At 38.0% G+C, this 18235-nt stretch overlaps 1 pseudogene; it reads left to right on the top strand.

The window, feature by feature from the left end:
• Positions 1-7850: 7850 nt before the first annotated feature.
• On the top strand, positions 7851-8594 carry LOC103080501 (peroxisomal membrane protein 11A pseudogene; annotated as a pseudogene).
• The last annotated feature ends 9641 nt before the right edge of the window (positions 8595-18235 follow it).

Genomic DNA, 18235 nt, shown 5'->3' with positions numbered 1-18235 from the left:
GGTTCCACCCTTAGAGATTGTGATTCAGTAACTCTGTGAAACAGGGCTTAGACATCTGCATTTAAACGTATGCCCCTAAATAATTTGAGGTAGATAGTACAAAAACCACAGTTTAAGACCCCTATTCTAGTTTCTGGGACTTGATCCTTCCTTAGGCTCATCCCATTACTAACCAAACTTGATTTTGACAGTCAGAAAGATTTTGACTTTTCCATAAGGAATTTCTGAATATCATAATCATTGTTACATTTTAGAATATTATTTTTGTTTCTGTTTTTCTGCTCATTAGAAACTTTACAGAGGTTCTAATACCTAGCTAATAAGTCATCCAAGCATACCACAATTTAAAGAGTCCAGATTTTGCTCATGCTTTGGGCTCTAATTTCTTATGGTAAAGATAACAGGGTGTTTTAGAAATGCATGAATCATTGTCTCCATCAGCACCCTGCATTTATTTTAGGGCAATAGAGGAAAGTGTCTTCTTGGGTTTGGATTCATGCTTAAATATTGCCTCATCAATGTGACTATGTATGCCATTATAGGAGTAACATAAATTCATGTATAGATGGCATAAAGAGAATGGAGCTGGACACAAGAATTCTGGAGACAGGAGGAATCCAGGTGCAGAAGAACTGCTCTCTATTGTAAGGTATTGGCTTATATGAGGCCCACCCTGGCTCAGATGCAGTATTCCTCAGATTCAGGTTAAACACTTTTGGAAAGAATACTTCATAGGGCATGTTGTGTACCTCCTATTCCATTGTATCAAGTGTGTGATAAGGTATATTCCCAGTGCCCAGAATTTGAAAAAATTCTGAGCAATTTTTTAACCCCTGGGTGTCATCAAGAAACTCAGGAAAAGATTTATGTTTCTGGACAAGATGGAGTAACAGGTACTGCCTGTTTACCCTCTCACCTGAAACAACTGGAAAATAAAACAAAGCAAAATACACAAGATAATGTTTTTTTAGACCTTGGACATCAGGCAGTAAAGGACATTGATTCTTGAGAGACAAGAAACAAATGAGGTAACCCTATGATTGCCAAAGCTTACTGCTTTGAAGGAGTTTCCAGGTTGTGGAGCAGTAAGGGGAAATCTAGGTGGAGCTCAGCAGAATCCCTGGGTTGAGGAGATGGAGCTGAGAATTGAGGGGACCCAAGGAAGCTGGAGTTCTCATGACAGAGTATTGAAGAGGAGAGAACTGCACACACAGAGAGAACTCTGGATATTTCCAGAGGTCCTCTTAAGTATTCAGATTACTGATTGGTACATGCATGTGAGGAAAGTGCCCAAGACTGGGGAAAACGCCATCAGAGAGGATGAGAGGGAGAAGTGGCAGCACTCACAGAGGTCCAATAATAGTGCCTGTTCTTGTTAGCCAGACCAGAACATCTACAATTCATAGAGTATTGGAGAGAGTACTTAGGATCTTGTTCAGTAGTGGGGAGTAATCAGTAGTCAGGGACTAATCATTGATCCTGCCTAACAAGCAAGATCTAAAATGATCGAATGGTTTCTGAGGAACTTAACTATGTCATGGAATAAAACTCAAGAATATCTAAAGAAATACAGAAATACTCATCTCCCAGCAAAGGAACAGTCACAATGTCTAACATGCAAATGAATATTCCCATGCATTCAAATAAGCAAGAAAATCTTACGCATAATGTGGAGAGCAGTCCATCAATAAAAACCAAGTTAGAACTGACACAGATATTAGAATTAGTAAAGAAGGACATTAAAAATTATTATAATTGCATCCTATCTATAGGTAGATACTTAGAATATGTTTTTTGTTTGTTTGTTTGTTTTTTGCGGTATGTGGGCCTCTCACTGTTGTGGCCTCTCCCGTTGTGGAGCACAGGCTCCGGACGCACAGGCTGCAGACGCGCAGGCTCAGCGGCCATGGCTCGCGGGCCTAACTGCTCCGCGGCATGTGGGATCTTTCCGGACCGGGCACGAACCCGTGTCCCCTGCATTGGCAGGCAGACTCTCAACCACTGCGCCACCAGGGAAGCCCAGAATATGTTTTTTAAAAGGCACAAATTAAATGTCTAGAGGTGAAAATTATGTCTTAAATAAAAAATACACTAACAGCATATTAAATGTTAAAGAAGAAAAGATTCATGAACTTGACTGCACAAAATACAAGCTATCAATAATGAAACACAGAGAAAAAAGAATTTATAAAAATGAGGCAGACATAAATCATACCTTACAGCAATTACATTAAATGTAAATGGATTAAATGCTCCAAGTGAAAGGCAGAGGTATGATTCAATTATATGCTGTTTACAAGAGATGCACTTTAGATTCAAAGACACAAATACATTGAAAGTAAGAGGATGGATAAAAGATACACCATGAAAATAGTAACCAAAAAAGAGCTGTAATGGTTATACTAATATCAGACAAAACAGACTTTAAGACAAAAGTTTTACTAGAGACAAAGAGGGATATTTTATGATGATAAAAGGAAGATATCAGGAAGATATAATAATTTATAACATTTAGATATATAACAATTATAAACATATATGCACCTAATAACAGAGCCTGAAAATACATGAAATAAAACAGACAGACAAAACAGAATTGAATGGAGAAATAGATGATTCAGCAGTAATAACTGGAGACTTCAATATCCTGTTCTCAATAATGAACGAATAGGGCTTCCCTGGTGGTGCAGTGGTTGAGAGTCCGCCTGCCGATGCAGGGGACACGGGTTCGTGCCCCAGTCCAGGAAGATCCCACATGCTGCAGAGCGGCTGGGCCCGTGAGCCATGGCAGCTGAGCCTGCGCATCCGGAGCCTTTGCTCCGCAATGGGAGAGGCCAAAACAGTGAGATGCCCACGTACCGCAAAAAAAATAAAAATAAAAATAAAAATGAATGAATGAATAACTAGGCAGAAGATCAACAAGGAAATAGAAGACTTGAACAACATATAAATCAATCAGGCCTAACAGGCATCTATAGAATACTCCACCCCAAAAACAGCAGAATACACGTTCTTCTCAAGCTGACATTGAATATTCTCCAGGCTAGATCAATGATAGGCCAGAAAACAAGCCTCAATAAACTTAAAAGGGTTGAAATCAACAAAGAGCATTTCCAACCACAATGGAATTAAATTAGCAATTAATACCAGGAGGAAATTTGGGAAATTCACAAATGTGTGGAAAATAAATAACACGTTCCTAAATAATGAATGGGCCAAAGGAGAAATGACAAGGGAAATTAGAACATATTATGAAATAAATGAATGTGAAAGCACAACATGCCAACACTTAAGGGTCAGCTAAAGTCATGCTTAGAGTGAAAGTTATGGCTGTAAGTGCCTATATTATAAAAGTAGGAAATCTAAAATCAATATTCTAATTTTCCATCGTAAGAGAAGAGCAAATTAAACTCAAAGCTAGCAGAGGAACAAATAATAAGATAAAAGTGGAAATAAATGAAATAGAGAATAGAAAAACAATAGAGAAAATCAATGAAACCAATATTTTGTTCTTTGAAAAGATCAATAAAATACAAACCGTTAGTAGACTGATAAAGAAAAATAGAGAGAAGCCTCAAATTACTAAAATCAGAAGTTAAAGAGGGAATATCACCATTAACCTTAGAGAAAAAAAAAGATTACAAAGGAGTACTATGAATAATTGTATGACAACTAATTAGATAACTTAAATGAAATGGACAAACTGAAAGTGATTCAGGAAGAAGTAAAAAATCTGAATAGACCTATAACAAGTAAAGAGATTGGATTAGTAATTTAAAATTTCCTAGGCCCAAACAGCTTCACTGGTAAATTCTACCTAACATTTAAAGAATCAGTTCCAATCTTTTACAAACGATTTCAAAAAATAGAAGAACTTAATCTGTAACACTAGTATTATTCTGATACCAAAACCAAAGATATTGTAAGAAAGTAAATTTTCAAATCAGTATCCCCTGTGAATATAGACATAAAAATCCTTTAAAAATACTAGCAAACTGGGCTTCCCTGGTGGCGCAGTGCTTGAGAGTCCGCCTGCCGATGCAGGAGACGCGGGTTCGTGCCCCGTTTCGGGAAGATCCCACATGCCGCGGAGCGGCTGGGCCCGTGAGCCATGGCCGCTGAGCCTGCGCGTCCGGAGCCTGTGCTCCGCAAATGGGAGAGGCCACAACAGTGAGAGGCCCGCATAACGCAAGGAAAAAAAAAAAAAAAAAAAAAAATACTAGCAAACTGAATCCAGTCATGGAGTAAAGTGGTACACCACGAGAAAGCGGTGTTTATCCCGGCAATATATCCAAATTTGGTTTAATATCTGAAAATCAATGTAATACACCATCTTAATAGAATGAAGCACAAAAACACATGATCATCTCAGTTGATGCAGAAAAGGCATTTGACAAAATCCAGCAATCTTTCATGATAAAAACAGTGAAAAAAGTAGGAATAGAAGAGAACTTCCTCAGTCTGATAAATAAAGGGCATCCATGAAAATCCCACAGATAAATAGCACCATACTTAATGGTGAAATACTGAATGTTTTCTTCCTAAGATCAAAAATGAGGTAAGGATGTCAGCTGTCACTACTGCTATTTATCATTTTACTGGAGATACTGGCCAGGGAAATTAGGCAAGAAAAAGAAATAAAAGCCATCCAGATTGGAAAGAAAGAAAGAAGTAAAATTATTTCTATTTGTAGTTGACAAGACCTAGCAAGGTTGCAGGATATAAATGAAATCCTGCAATTTTTTTTTTTTTTTTTTTTTTTTTGGCTGTGTTCGGTCTTCGTTGCTGTGCGCAAGCTTTCTCTAGTTGTGGTGCACGGGGGCTACTCTTCATTGTGGTGCGCAGCTTCTCATTGTCGTGGCTTCTCTTGTGGTGCACGGGCTCTAGGTGCATAGGCTTCAGTAGCTGTGGCACATGGGCTCAGTAGTTGTGGCTTGTGGGCTCTAGAGCTCAGGCTCAGTAGTTGTGGCACACAGGCTTAGTTTCTCCGCGGCATGTGGGATCTTTCTGGGCCAGGGCTCAAGTCCGTGTCCCCTGCATTGGCAGGCAGATTCCTAACAACTGCAAGTGACACTATGCAAGTCAGTTGTACTTCAGTGCAAAAGCAATAAACAATCTGAAAATGAAATTAAGAAAACAAATTTACAATAACATCAAAAACAATAAAATAGTTAAGAATAAATTTTTTAAAAAGAAGTGCAAGACTTTTTCATTGAAAACTACAAAGTTTTGTTGCAAAAATTGAAGATCCAAATAAATGAGAAGACATCCCATGTTCCTGGGTTGGGATACAATATTATTAAGATGGAAATACTCCCCAAATTGATCTACAAGTTCAATATAGTGCCTATCAAAGTCTCAGTTGGGGGCTTCCCTGGTGGCGCAGTGGTTAAGAATCTGCCTGCCAATGCAGGGGACATGGGTTTGAGCCCTGGTCTGGGAAGATCCCACATGCCACGGAGCAGCTAAGCCCGTGAGCCACAACTACTGAGCCTGCGCGTCTGGAGCCTGTGCTCCACAACGGGAGAGGCCGTGACGGTGAGCGGCCCGCGCACCGTGATGAAGAGTGGCCTTCACTCGCCGCAAATGGAGAAAGCCCTCACACAGAAACGAAGAACCAAACCAACCAAAAAAAAAAAAAAAAAAAAAAAAAAAAAAAAAAAAAAGTCTCAGGTGGCTTCTTTTGAAGAAATTGTCAAGCTGATCCTAAAATTCATATGGAAATGCAAGGGACCCAGAATAGCTAAAATAATTCTGAACAAGAAGAAGAAAGTTGGAGGACTACACATCTTGACTTTAAAACTTACTAGAAAGCTACGGTAATGAAGACAGTGTAATATTGGTACAAAGACAGACATATAGATTATTGGAATAGGGTTAAGAGTCTAGAAGTAAACCCTTACATTTATGGTCAACTGATTTTTGACAAGGATGCCAAGATAATCTAATAGAGAAAGAACACTCTAGATACTCACACTCGAAAGAATAAAATTGGATCTCTACCCCATACCCACACAGAAATTATCTCAAAATTGGTCATAGACCTAAATGTCAGAGCTAAAATGATAAAACTCTTAAAAGAAACCATAGGAGTAAATCTTTGTGATACTGAGGCAATGGTTTCTTAAATACAACACCGGAAGTACAAGCAACAAAAGGAAACTAGGTAAGTTGAATCTCTCATGCTTCAAAGGACACCATCAAGGAAGTGCAAGACAGAATCATCTGGCTGTCCAGTGGTTAGGACTCCATGCTTTCACTGCCGAGGGCCTGGGTTCAGTCCCTCGTCGGGGAACTAAAATCCCGCAAGTCGTGTGGTGCAGCCTAAAAAAGTAAGGATGAGAGTGATAAGATAGTACTAAAATAAAAATACTGCCAACATAGAATTTGCTACCCAGAAAAAAATCTCTTTAAAAAACAGAGGCAAAATAATAACTTTTTCAGAAATACAAAAGCTGCAAGTATTTATCACCAGTACACCTACACTACTAGAAAAAAAGTCTAAAGGAAGTCATTCAAGCAGAAGGAAAATGGCACCAAGTGGAAATATGGATCTACACAAAGAAGTAAAGAACACCAGAAATAGTAACTACATGGGTAAATATATAAGATTTTGTCTTATTATGTAAATCTCTAAAAGAACTAACTGTCTAACAATGTGTTGTGGGGTTTATAGCATAGTTATAAGTAAAATACATGACAAAAAAAGGTAGGAGCAAAAAAATGGAGGTGTACAATTTAAGGCTCTTTTATGTAAACTGATATCACTGGAAAGTACACTATAATTAAAGATGTATACTATAAACACTAAAGCAACTACTAGTAAAACAAGAGTTATAGCTAGTAGGCCAACAAAGGAGATAAAATGGAGTAATAAAAAATATTCAGTACAAAAATAGGCTGACAAATAGGAAAAGGGAAAAAAGAATAATTGGGACAAATAGAAAATAAATAGCATTCATTAATTACTGTGGTGGTTTTAATGTATGTCCAAAATTTTTTCAGTATTCCTGTCTCCAGAAAGTGGAGCTCAATTCTCCTCCCCTTAAGTGTGAGCTAGGCTTTGTGATTCATTTCTACCCAAGAGGGTATGAAAAGGGAAAAAAAAAAGTAACTTTGCAGTGGAGAAACATGGCAGACACCACCTCAACCAAATGATCAAGGTTTACATCAGCACTAAGTCATGATGACACAATGCACCCCTAACATGATGTGATGGGAAGATACTTCACTTTTGTGGTAGACTTCCTCAAGATCCATAATCCCAATCTAATCATGAAAAACATCAACCAAACCCAAATTGAGGGGCATTCTACAAAATACCTGATCAGTGACCTTCAAAAGTGTCAAAGCCATGGGAAATAAGGAAAGACTGTGAAACACAGAAAGACAGATTTGGAGGAGACTAAGGGGTCGTGACAACTAAATGCAAGGTGATAGTGGACTGGATCTTGGAAAAAAGGACATTCGTGGAAAAACTGGTGAAACCCAAATAAAGTCTGTTGTTTAACTTAAAAAAAAAAGAAAAGAAATAGCAAGATGATAGACTTAAACTTAACCACATCAGTCATTATATAAAATGAAAATAGTCTAAACACCCCAATTAAAAGGCAGTGATGGTCAGATCAGATTAAAAAAAACATGACCAAAGTATATATGCTGTTTACAAGAAATACAAATGAAATATAAAGACACAATTAGGTTTAAAAGGATAGGCACCCGCCCCCACAGGGGCGGGGAGACTCAGCCCCTCAGGTGGGCAGAGACCAACCCTCCCGCGGGGACCTGTAGGCTGCCCCTGAGGACTCGCAACAGAGGCCGGTGCAACTCTTGTCCTTGGGCTGGGTGCCATGGACGCCTTTATCAGCTTCACCAACCAGACCCAGTGCCGGAACCAACTCTTCAGAGCCACTAAGTACACATGCATGTTGCTTAGATATTTGTTAGAGCCTAAAGCTGACAAAGAGGAGGTTGTTATGAAGCTCAAGAAACTGGAGTCCAGTGTGAGCACTGGCCGTAAATGGTTCAGACTAGGCAATGTGGTACATGCTGTACAGGCGACTCAGCAGAGCATTCATGCCACTGACCAGGTGCCCCGCTTATGCCTAACATTAGCCAGCCTGAACTTTGTGATTTATTTCATCTGTGACCCCATCATCTTCGTGAGGAGTGCAGGGCTTGCCTCTGGCATGAACAAAGAGAAATGGTGAATGTGGGCTGCACACCATTACTACTATTCTCTTCTGCTGAGCCTGGTCAAGGATCTGTGTGAAATCTCCCTGCAGATGGAACAGGTTGCACACGACAGGGCAAAGAGGAAGAAATCACCATCCCAGGATCCTCTTGGGTATAGTGTGGCTAATGAGGAAACAGAATGGCTCCAGTTCTTTCTTCTTCTCTTATTCTGATCTCTGAAGAAACATCTTCCCTTGCTCCTGGACACAGTGAAGAACTTCTGTGATATCCTGAACCCTTTGGACCAGCTGGGGATCTATAAGTCCAATCCTGGCATCATAGGCCTTGGAGGTCTCGTGTCCTCTATAGCAGGCATCATCACTGTGGCGTATCCTCAGATGAAACTGCAGACCCACTGAGGTGGTTTCAGGCTGAAGACTAGTACCTGCTTTCAAGACAACCTGTTAGTGAAATGGACATTTGCATTAGGCACAGCCATGTCATGCTGTGCTTACAGACTTATTCACGTGAGCACTGAGTGACCTGCGATGTGAACAGAGGGGCCAAGAACGGTGGAGGGGAGAACGTGAAGGCTTAAGCGACTTTTGGGCCATGTGCGTCACTACTTTTGCCCAACTACAGTAAGACTGATACACACCCTCTCTCAGATCTAGTAGAGGCCCCTTATTCTCTGATCAGTTACCCCACTTCCTCCATAGTTGCCAGTGCCAGGATAGAGGAGAGCTGGGCTTACAGCCTCTTAACTTGACTTTTACATCACTGTGCTCCTGTCCTTCCTCTGTCCAGTAGTAAAATCAGAAGTGCATCAGGCACCTTCATAGTATAAATTGTGTCTTTAGGTAATGCAGTGAGGAAACAAAAAATCTGAAGCAGATAGAAAGGACTTGAGGTAAAAGTAATGTGGTAAGTCACAATTGGTGCCTGCGGGTTTCCCTGTGACAGATGAGGAGACTGAGGTTAAAACTGAGGGCAGAACTGACTCCCAATCCAGTGCTTTTTCTGTATTTCACTGCCTTTCTGATTGAGTGGAAGTGCAAGACTCTCCAGAATCCTGTGCGAAAATCCTTTTTTAGAACTTTTCTTGGTCAGTGGTTTAATATTCTGTTCTATAAAAATTAAAACTATATCTAGATCCACCAGTAGGGTTGTTTATTTAAAACCATATAACAGTTTGGGCACTTATGCATTAATTTTTATCAAAATTTGTGCAGTTGAGAAATTTCACGAATACATTGAAATTCTACTATATTCTACAATAAATCGGAGTTCATATTTGTAGGGTGGTTGGGGGAGGCGGAGAAGAGCAGTAAGGGGCTAGTGAAGAGGACAGTAGAACGATGAGTCAATGCCACTTACTCGTGTTTCTACTTATCTTGGATGCTGGGTTCTTATTTGTGATTACAGATCCTTTTAATTTGAGGCAAGTGAGGTAGAGAAATAGGGTACCATCTGGTAAGATGTCAGTGTCAGTCCTGCCAGTAAAGCCATCACATTTATCCGAATGGAAATGAGAAAAGAAATGTGCACTAAGTAAATTTCCCATAAATGTGATTGAGATTCTTAAAAAGTAGACTCATGTTGTCCTTGGCTCTCTATTTTTAAAGTGACCAATCAAGATATGGGATTTGAGAAAGAACATTTTGGGAATTTTAAGAGAAATAAAAAGCTGCTAGATCAGAGCAAATAAAAAATTTAACTATTTTTACTTTGTCCAGATCTTCTACTGTAATAAATTATGCCTAATAAATTTATAGACAAAAAAGAGTAAAAGGATGGAAAAAGATAACAATAATCAAAAGTAAACTAGAGGGACTAACTAATATCAAAGTAGATTTCAGAGCACAGAATATTACCAGGGAGAAAAAATATCATTTCATAGTGATGAAGGGATAATTCATCAAGAAAAAAAATTCAAAAATGTTATGCACATCATAATACAACCTTAAAATATATGAAAAAAACTGATATAAATTAAAGGAGAAATCCAGAACTATAGTTGGAATTTTCAACACTCTTTTCTCAGTGACTCATAAGTAGGTAGAAAATCAATAAAAGTATAAATGACTTGAAAACCACTGTCAACCAGCCTGACCTAAATGACATTTATAGAACACTTCACGCCCCAAGTGCAGAATGCAAATTCTTTTAAAGCATATATTCTAGGCCAAAAAACATTTTTTCATTCATTTAAAAAGATTCAGACCATGTAAAGTATGTTCTTTATCCACAGTGATATCAAATTAGAAATCAGTAATAGAAAGATGTCTAGAAAAATCCTCAAATATATGGAAGCTAAATAACACACTTCTGACTCACTATGGGTCAGAAAAAATCAGAAGGGAATTTAGGAAATATTTAGAACTGAATTAAAATGAAAATGTAACACATAGGATGCTGCTAGGGCAGTACTTACAGGGAAATTTATAGTGCTAAATACCTAAGTGAGAAAAGAAGAAAAGTTTCAGATCAGTAACCTAACCTTCCACCTTAAGAAACTAGAAGAGCAAATTAAACCCAAAGTATACAGAAGAAAGGAAATAGTAAAGATTAGAACAAAGATCAATGAAATATAGAACAGAAAAATAGAGAAAAATAAATGAAACCAAAAGTTGGTTATTTGAGAAGATCAATATAATTGATAAACCTCTAGGCAGACTGATAAGGAAAAAGAGATTTAGGACACAAATTACTAATACCAAGAATGAGAGAAGTGGCATCGACAGGCGGGCCTCCCAACCACTGTGCCACCAGGGAAGCCCATAATCACTACTTTTAATTTTGAAACTCTAAGTGCCTTGCTTATACGAGGGTGTTACACTCAGCTCTGCACGAAAGGCCTTTTATCCATTCTTTTTCGTTTTTTAAGTTCTTGCTGATACGTTTATTATTATAATCACTACTTTTAATTTTGAAACTCTGAACAGTAAATTAACCCACAAGATCATATGGGTTCTATGAAAAATACATTGCAATTTATTGTAAATATAGCATTACTATAAATACTAACACTATTGTTGCATAATTATTTAGATTAAATTATGTTATGGTAAAACTGTGTCACTTAAGAATGAATCAAAAACCTATTTGGTGAGACACTGAAAATTTTATTGTGGTAATTGAGTGCCTGGATTATGCATGGATGATAAACAAATTAAGGATATAATTGAAAGAATTGCTACCTTGGCTTAATGACTCTCCAAAGGTTATATTCAAATAATTATCCTTCATTTCTAGGTTGATAAAATAATTAAGTTAAAAATGTGACCCTAAAACTGTTTTAGAAAACCACTGCTATAACAACAACAACAACAACATCATGTTAACAAATAATAATAGCAATTATTACTACCACTAGTAGAGTACCACCATTTGGTGAGCACTTGCTTTGAGCCATTCACTGGGTCAGTCAGGGTCATTTAATCCTCACCACAATCCTCTAATGTAAGACTTACTATCCTCATTATACATACAAGGAACACTCCCTCAGTTTTCTTTTGTGGAACCACATCTCTTTCATTGTTAATTCATACAATTTAGGCAGATTTGCTCCAGCCCCAGGTTCCAGAGGGGGCAACAAAGTTTAGGCCTGGCCAATTTGAGATTCTCATCCCAGTGGCCACAATGTTTGCTTTAAAGAGGCAAGTGATGCAAGCTGAGTCAGGGAAGACTTCCCCAAGACCATTTCTGGAGCTACTGTTTTCAGTAATAGTATGGCCTATCTCAGATAAGATTGCTGCAATACATGTGGACATTCAGGATGCGAAATTCAATTCACTTGTACTTCTTCCTGTGTCTCTAAAGTTATGCTGGAAGATTGGAAACATTCATGGGCCCACCTGAGCCCTGCTCCTATAATTCATGGGGGCTCTTGACCTCATATTAAGCCCAAATATCAGTGAAATCATGGTTTTGATGTGCTGTGTCTTTTCTGGTATAAATTAAAGTAGACACATAATCATTAAGAAAATTTTATCTGTGTACTACCTAAAATGATTTCATGTCTTGCAGTGGTCTACATACCACATTTTGGGAAATTCTGGACTAGAAAAGAAGTCACACTGTCCTGTGTTGTTTAGAATGCTATTTTTGTTTATGCATTTGTATTTAAGGTTATAACACCTACCTTCCAAAAAAAAAAAGCCCCTATGAGCGATTATGGGGGAAAACAACACACCTAAAGGAAGAAACATTTTGGATTGTATTTTAATTCATATTTTGTGCCAATATAGAAATGAAGCAGTTATGAGATGGTCCCTTTTTGCATATTTGATAAAGTTTTTCTCTTGTAATCCATGCCATTTCTCTGGAGCCTCACCTGTAGCTCTGGGCAAAAAGAGGCTAGAGTCTAATGGCTCCAAAGTTAGGATATCTTTCTCTCACTTTCCTGTTCAAATAAGACCTTTCACTTTAGTTTCCTTCTGTGAATAGTTATAGATTAAGCTCGTGAGGCTGGGCCATGTCTGTTTGGTTTACTACCATATCTGTAGCACCATGCCAGTGCTCAGCAAAGAGTAGGGGCTCAATGAATATCTGTTGAATGAAAGAATAAATGAATGAACGGATGAGCATTTTCATACACAGGCTTGTCAAGTGAGCAAGTCCGGTATTATTATTATTGATAGTGGAACTGAGGCTAGGAGAAGTTATGAGGGGTCTTTAATGTCATATAATCAATGACAGAATTGGGATTTGTATCTTTTACCCTTTGTGTAGATCCCTGAACTATGTTTGTTGAATAAATAAGTTAATGAAACAATAATATGTATTGTTTTCTTAAAACATATTCTTAACATATTTCTTAAAGTATATTTATACTTTATTGGTTATAAAAGGAACACTTTAAAGAAAGACAAACTACTTTTGTGGCTTAGTGTTGTTAGGAACCAAGGGAGGGTGGGGTAGGAATGAGGGGATAGAATGGGCAGATTTAAAATAACTTGAATATCTTAAAAGTAACTGAACATATTGTCTATTAATAAGAGTAATTTAATGATGAAATGACAGTGAATGCCTTAAAGTAGCTCACACCAGTTTTTGTCTTTGTCCTAAAGATATGATTAATAAGAAAATTGTTTCATGCTGGAAAATGCTTTTTGTGAGATCTGTATTTTGGTACACAATGCACCAAAACATTTGTTTCTATTTACCTTGAAAAAAAAAATCCCCTTCAGAGATAGCATGTGGAGAGCAGCCATCTGTTCAGGATTACACTTCTGAATTGCTGTTTCTCTGAACTCACTGGACTCTGTATACATTAATTTGAAAAATAAGGACCGTTTTCCCCCCTTATCAAGTTTGTTAATCAACACCATCATAAAGATGTACTTATATTCTAGTGTGCATTAGTAACCATCAATTGACTACTGAATAACAAATTAAATTGGGAATCCTGGAGTCTCTGAATTCAGTTGCTGACTGTTTTTACTCTGCTATCAGACTTTGGAACAAGTCATTATATACGTCTTCTCTTTCCCCCAAATAAATAGCTTTGAATGTTCATGAAATTAGGGGCAACTCAGATGCTTTTTAGCTGATTAGCGCTCTGGTAGAGCCGAGCCGAAGTGCAGGAGAAGGTCAAAGGGAAGTATGCGTGGCAGTGATCTTACTTCTCACACCCACTACTACAATTTGACCCCTAAAACTCTGATATTGCGCAAGTGACCCAACTATCACCAGGTAGCATCTCTTCTGGATGAAACTATATTGTCTTAACACTGATAGAGACTTTTTTAAAAGGCTCTTTTCATGTGCATAATCTCATGTAAACCTCATTTCAACCATGGAGGGTAATAGGTCAGGTTTTATTACCCCGGTTTTACTGGTGACAAAATAGAGGTTCAGATTGGCTAGGTGATTTGATCAAAGGCACACAATTATTGGATGGTAGAGCCAGGACTTGAATTCATACTTTCAAATCTCTCTTTACATTATGCAAAATCTTTGATTTTTCTGGAGAAAGATATTGTAAGGGGGAATATTCCATTTATAGTTGGTAGAGTGTTAACTGCTTTGACCCCTTGCAAGATTTTATTTGTCTTTCTGTAATATCTTTTTACTTAAGCAAAAACTACACCAAACAAAACAATCCTTACAATATATAACATACATATAAAGAACTAAAGAGCAACAATTCCAGCTGAAAGAAAACATTTTGTGTTTCATTACAGAGAAGTGTTAACAGCACAAATAGAAGTGATTATGAACCGGCTAAAAGGTTTTTCCTGTTACCTTATTTGATGAAGTTTCTTTACTGAACCTCCAAGGTCACCCTCACATAAAGAAAGCTGACTAACATCTGGATTTCAAAGAAAATTAATCACTTCTTCTTAAAGCTGTCCAAATACTTTGTTAGAAGGTATCATTATTAAGAAATTAAAATGGAGGTACCAGTGCCCCCTTCCTAAGATTTGATTGGGTTCTAATCTGTAGTTTGGCTTTTGTGACCTTGGATACATCTTTTTAACCTTTATTAACTCATCTAAAACATGTCTCATAGAGGTTTGTTTTGGGTTTAGAAATGCTTTAAAATTTTTGGATTAAGTGGTGAAGTGGATGGAAATGCTATTCCTAAAAAAGCTTGGAGGCGAATAAAATATTTTTATTGTTCTGTTCCAACTTGCTCCTCGGAAGATCAAGGAGCATTTTATTCTTGGATCATTTACTTATTCACCAAACATTTATTGAGTGCCGTGTACCAGATCATGACCAGCACTCTCCTCTTTTCTCCTGTTATTGTGCCATCAGGTGATGCTTCTGAGAACACAGCAGAAGGCTTTTATTTCCCTTATAAAATGTGAGTGCATGGTGGCCACTTGCAAGGCCTTCCAGCCTGCTATATAAGCAAGAGTGGAATTTTCTGTCCCTCTATGTATGATGAGTACTTTACCATATATTGCCTCATTGCTATGAAATGTTTCACAAGCATTTACTATTAAAAAGTAAGCTCCTTGAAGGAGGAAACCATGGCTTATTTCTCCTCTATGTCTCTACTCAGGACAAAACAGTAATGAGGTATTCTTTGCCAGGGAGTCCATGGATGGATGGGCTTCACAGAACTTGTGAGCTCCCTGAAATTATAAGAAAAATTATTTTTGCATGTGCAATTTTTGAAGCGGGTCCAACATTTTCATTAGATTCTCAAGGGGGTCAGTGGCTCAATGGCTAACCACTATAGGTTAACCACTTTAATGGGCTTTTGATGAATACTTGAATGGGAGAAACAACAGGAAGACAGATGTGACCTTGATGTACAAGAGAGTGTTGTCATGATCGGAAAGCATGTTTGGGGATGGCTCTCAGTTCCCCAACACTGGAGATGTTAATAGCTGGATGACCTAACAGTGATAATGTCATTGGGATGTTGATCTATTCTTTCTGCCTTATGATTCTATGATAATATCAATCTTCACTAAAGAATACTTCTCATTCTTCACACCTTCCCCTGACACCCATACCATTTTTGTGTGATTCACTCTTTGGACTATTTATACACCTAAAGAATCTTTTTGACAGATAACCAGAGGCATACAAATCAAGCTTTGAGAACTGTGACCCTCAGAATGTGTGTGAAATACCAAATAACAGGTAGGGTACTTGGCATGAACTCTAGAAAATGAAGAGAAGGTAGAATGATTTTTGAGTTAAGGATAGAAGATAAGAAGATAGTAGTTGACAAGCAGGTCGACACAGTTGCTAATAGATTAAACAGAATAGGATTTAATTGAGTACTAAATTGGGCTAGTTACCTGTAAATTGAGGCCTCTGGGCAATTTTAGTTTGGGCTGCAATTTTGCTACTTTCATTCAAAGAAATTAGGACAATGCAACTCAAGATGAGTTTCAGAAGTGCAAAGTGGCAAAAACACATTCATTTTCAAGTACATACATACACAAATTTGTGCATGAATATATGCATGTATACAACAACATGTTCATGCCTTGACACCCATGGAGATAAGAATCGATCCACATGAATATATTCATTCACACATATGCCAGATATAAGGAGGATTAAATATGGTATCTAATAGAAAATTTTCACATGCAGGGAAATAAGAGTATTTCAAAGCAAATATCCAATGGATGAGAAGAATATTTTAGGTAATATACTGATGCTTCTTTTAGGGTTAATGTCACAAAACTTCACAGGGTGTCTAAGGAACTGAGTACAGGCAGAACCCAAGCTGACAGTATCATACCAGGAGATAGTCTAGGTGAGAGAAGTCCTAAAGACATCCATTATAGTCTACAGGAAACAGGCCACATTACATGCTCCAGTTTTCTTTGGAGAAGTGTGTTTGTTAAATTGTGATCATAAACAGCTCCAGTCCCAGTTTGCTGGATTGGGCGTAGGGCCCTTTAATCAAATGTTTCATCATCATGCTTTCTGATGATCTTCTGAGCTGGCTGTTTTAGTTACTCTTTAGCATTCTGCAAAGTCTCACTTAGCATCCTTTAGCTTGTGCATTTTTGATGAGTATGGTATTGCTATTTTTATGTGTTTTGTAAACTCCTTTGAGGAATGCAGGGGTACATGGAGAGAAAGAGATGGTGGTGAGCTTCTTCCTTTATTTAATCCATCCATGCCCCGATCTCTCAGACACCAGTATAAAGCTGTACCTATTAAAGCTAGCTGATTTGCCAAGTGTTTTTGCTCCGAAGGGTCATCACCTATTTTGGGCAACAAAGAAGTGTTAGGAAGACATACCTCAGAAGGACAGATCTGAAATGAAGTCCAGAATACTGAAGAGAGTGGAGTGGAAAAGCAAAAGAGTACCTAGTCACTGAAGCAGTGAGTGCAGAGCTAATGTTCTGGATGGTTGTAGGAAAGCCTCAATTAAGACTTCTTTTAATAGAGAAATTAGGAAATGTTATTAAAAAGTTCTCTAAGCCAATCTAATAAAGGAAATCAGGACATGGCAAACTAGGCTGGTTGTTTAATTTATTCAGTAATCTGTATTTTTTTAGATTGATGCAAATTATTAACACATTTATTGAGCAACTATACGTATACAAAGAATTCTGTTAGGAAATGTGTGTGAAGGGTGGGAGGATGGTATTTAAAAAATACAGGATGAGTACATGTTCTCCAAAAATATATGGGAGGCTATGTGTTAAGGACTGTGTTGGGTGCTTTCTGTATATTATCCCATTTAATCTTTAAAACAACTATTAGGAATGAAAATTATCCCTATTTTACAGATGAACAGCCTGGAACTCAGAGCATTTAAGTTGTTTCCTCCCTCCCTCTCTCTCTTCCTTCCTCTTTCCTTCTTTTTCTTTCAACAAGCTTGAACTCAAAAGCCTTATAGAACATGGTGCCTTTTTCCAAGGTTTCATTTTTTCTGAGGGTAGCAGAATTATACTTATGTAGTAAGTGCTATAGTAGAGGTATGAACCCAGTAATATGGGAGCTCAGAGGATGAAGCAGTCTATTTTGCTTGGTGATATCAGAGAAGGCTTCCTGGAAGAGCTGTTATTTGAGGTGAATCGTAAAAAATGAGGAGGAGTCCATTTAGTAGACAAGAAAGATAAGAAAACAATAACAGTGTGGCGGCCACTACTGGCTGCCCACTCAGCACTCATTACCTTCTTTCTTTCTGGAAGTGCCGAGATTTTGCTCAGGTTTCCCCTCCCCTACTTGACCCAAGGGAGAGTGACCTTACTGCTACCTTCAGGAGGAAGTGCTGATTATTTTAAAACAATTTTGGTAAGTCCACTTTTGCTTGATTATCCTAGGTCTGGGCATATGAACCACTTCTGGCCAATAAGATATAAAAGGAAATCTACTAGGAGGGCTTTAGGAAATGCTTCTTTCCCTTAAGAGGAAACACTGGAAGAGATACGCCCCCATTTTTTTCTCTAGTTATTGCTGTGCTTGGAAGGGATGCTTCGAACTACCACAACTACCTTGTGACTGTGAGGGGAGCCAATCTGAGGGCAAATCAAAATTTCTGAGGATGGGAAAGCAAAGAGATAGTAAAAAGAACCAGCATCTTTAATGACATTGTTGAGTTCTAAACAACCGTCCCTCCTTTTCA

Source organism: Lipotes vexillifer, unplaced genomic scaffold, assembly GCF_000442215.2.
Source record: "Lipotes vexillifer unplaced genomic scaffold, Lipotes_vexillifer_v1.1 scaffold342, whole genome shotgun sequence".
NCBI lineage: Eukaryota > Metazoa > Chordata > Mammalia > Artiodactyla > Lipotidae > Lipotes > Lipotes vexillifer.
The sequence above is the reverse complement of the archived record's forward strand: the minus strand, read 5'-3'. Positions and strand labels throughout refer to the sequence as shown.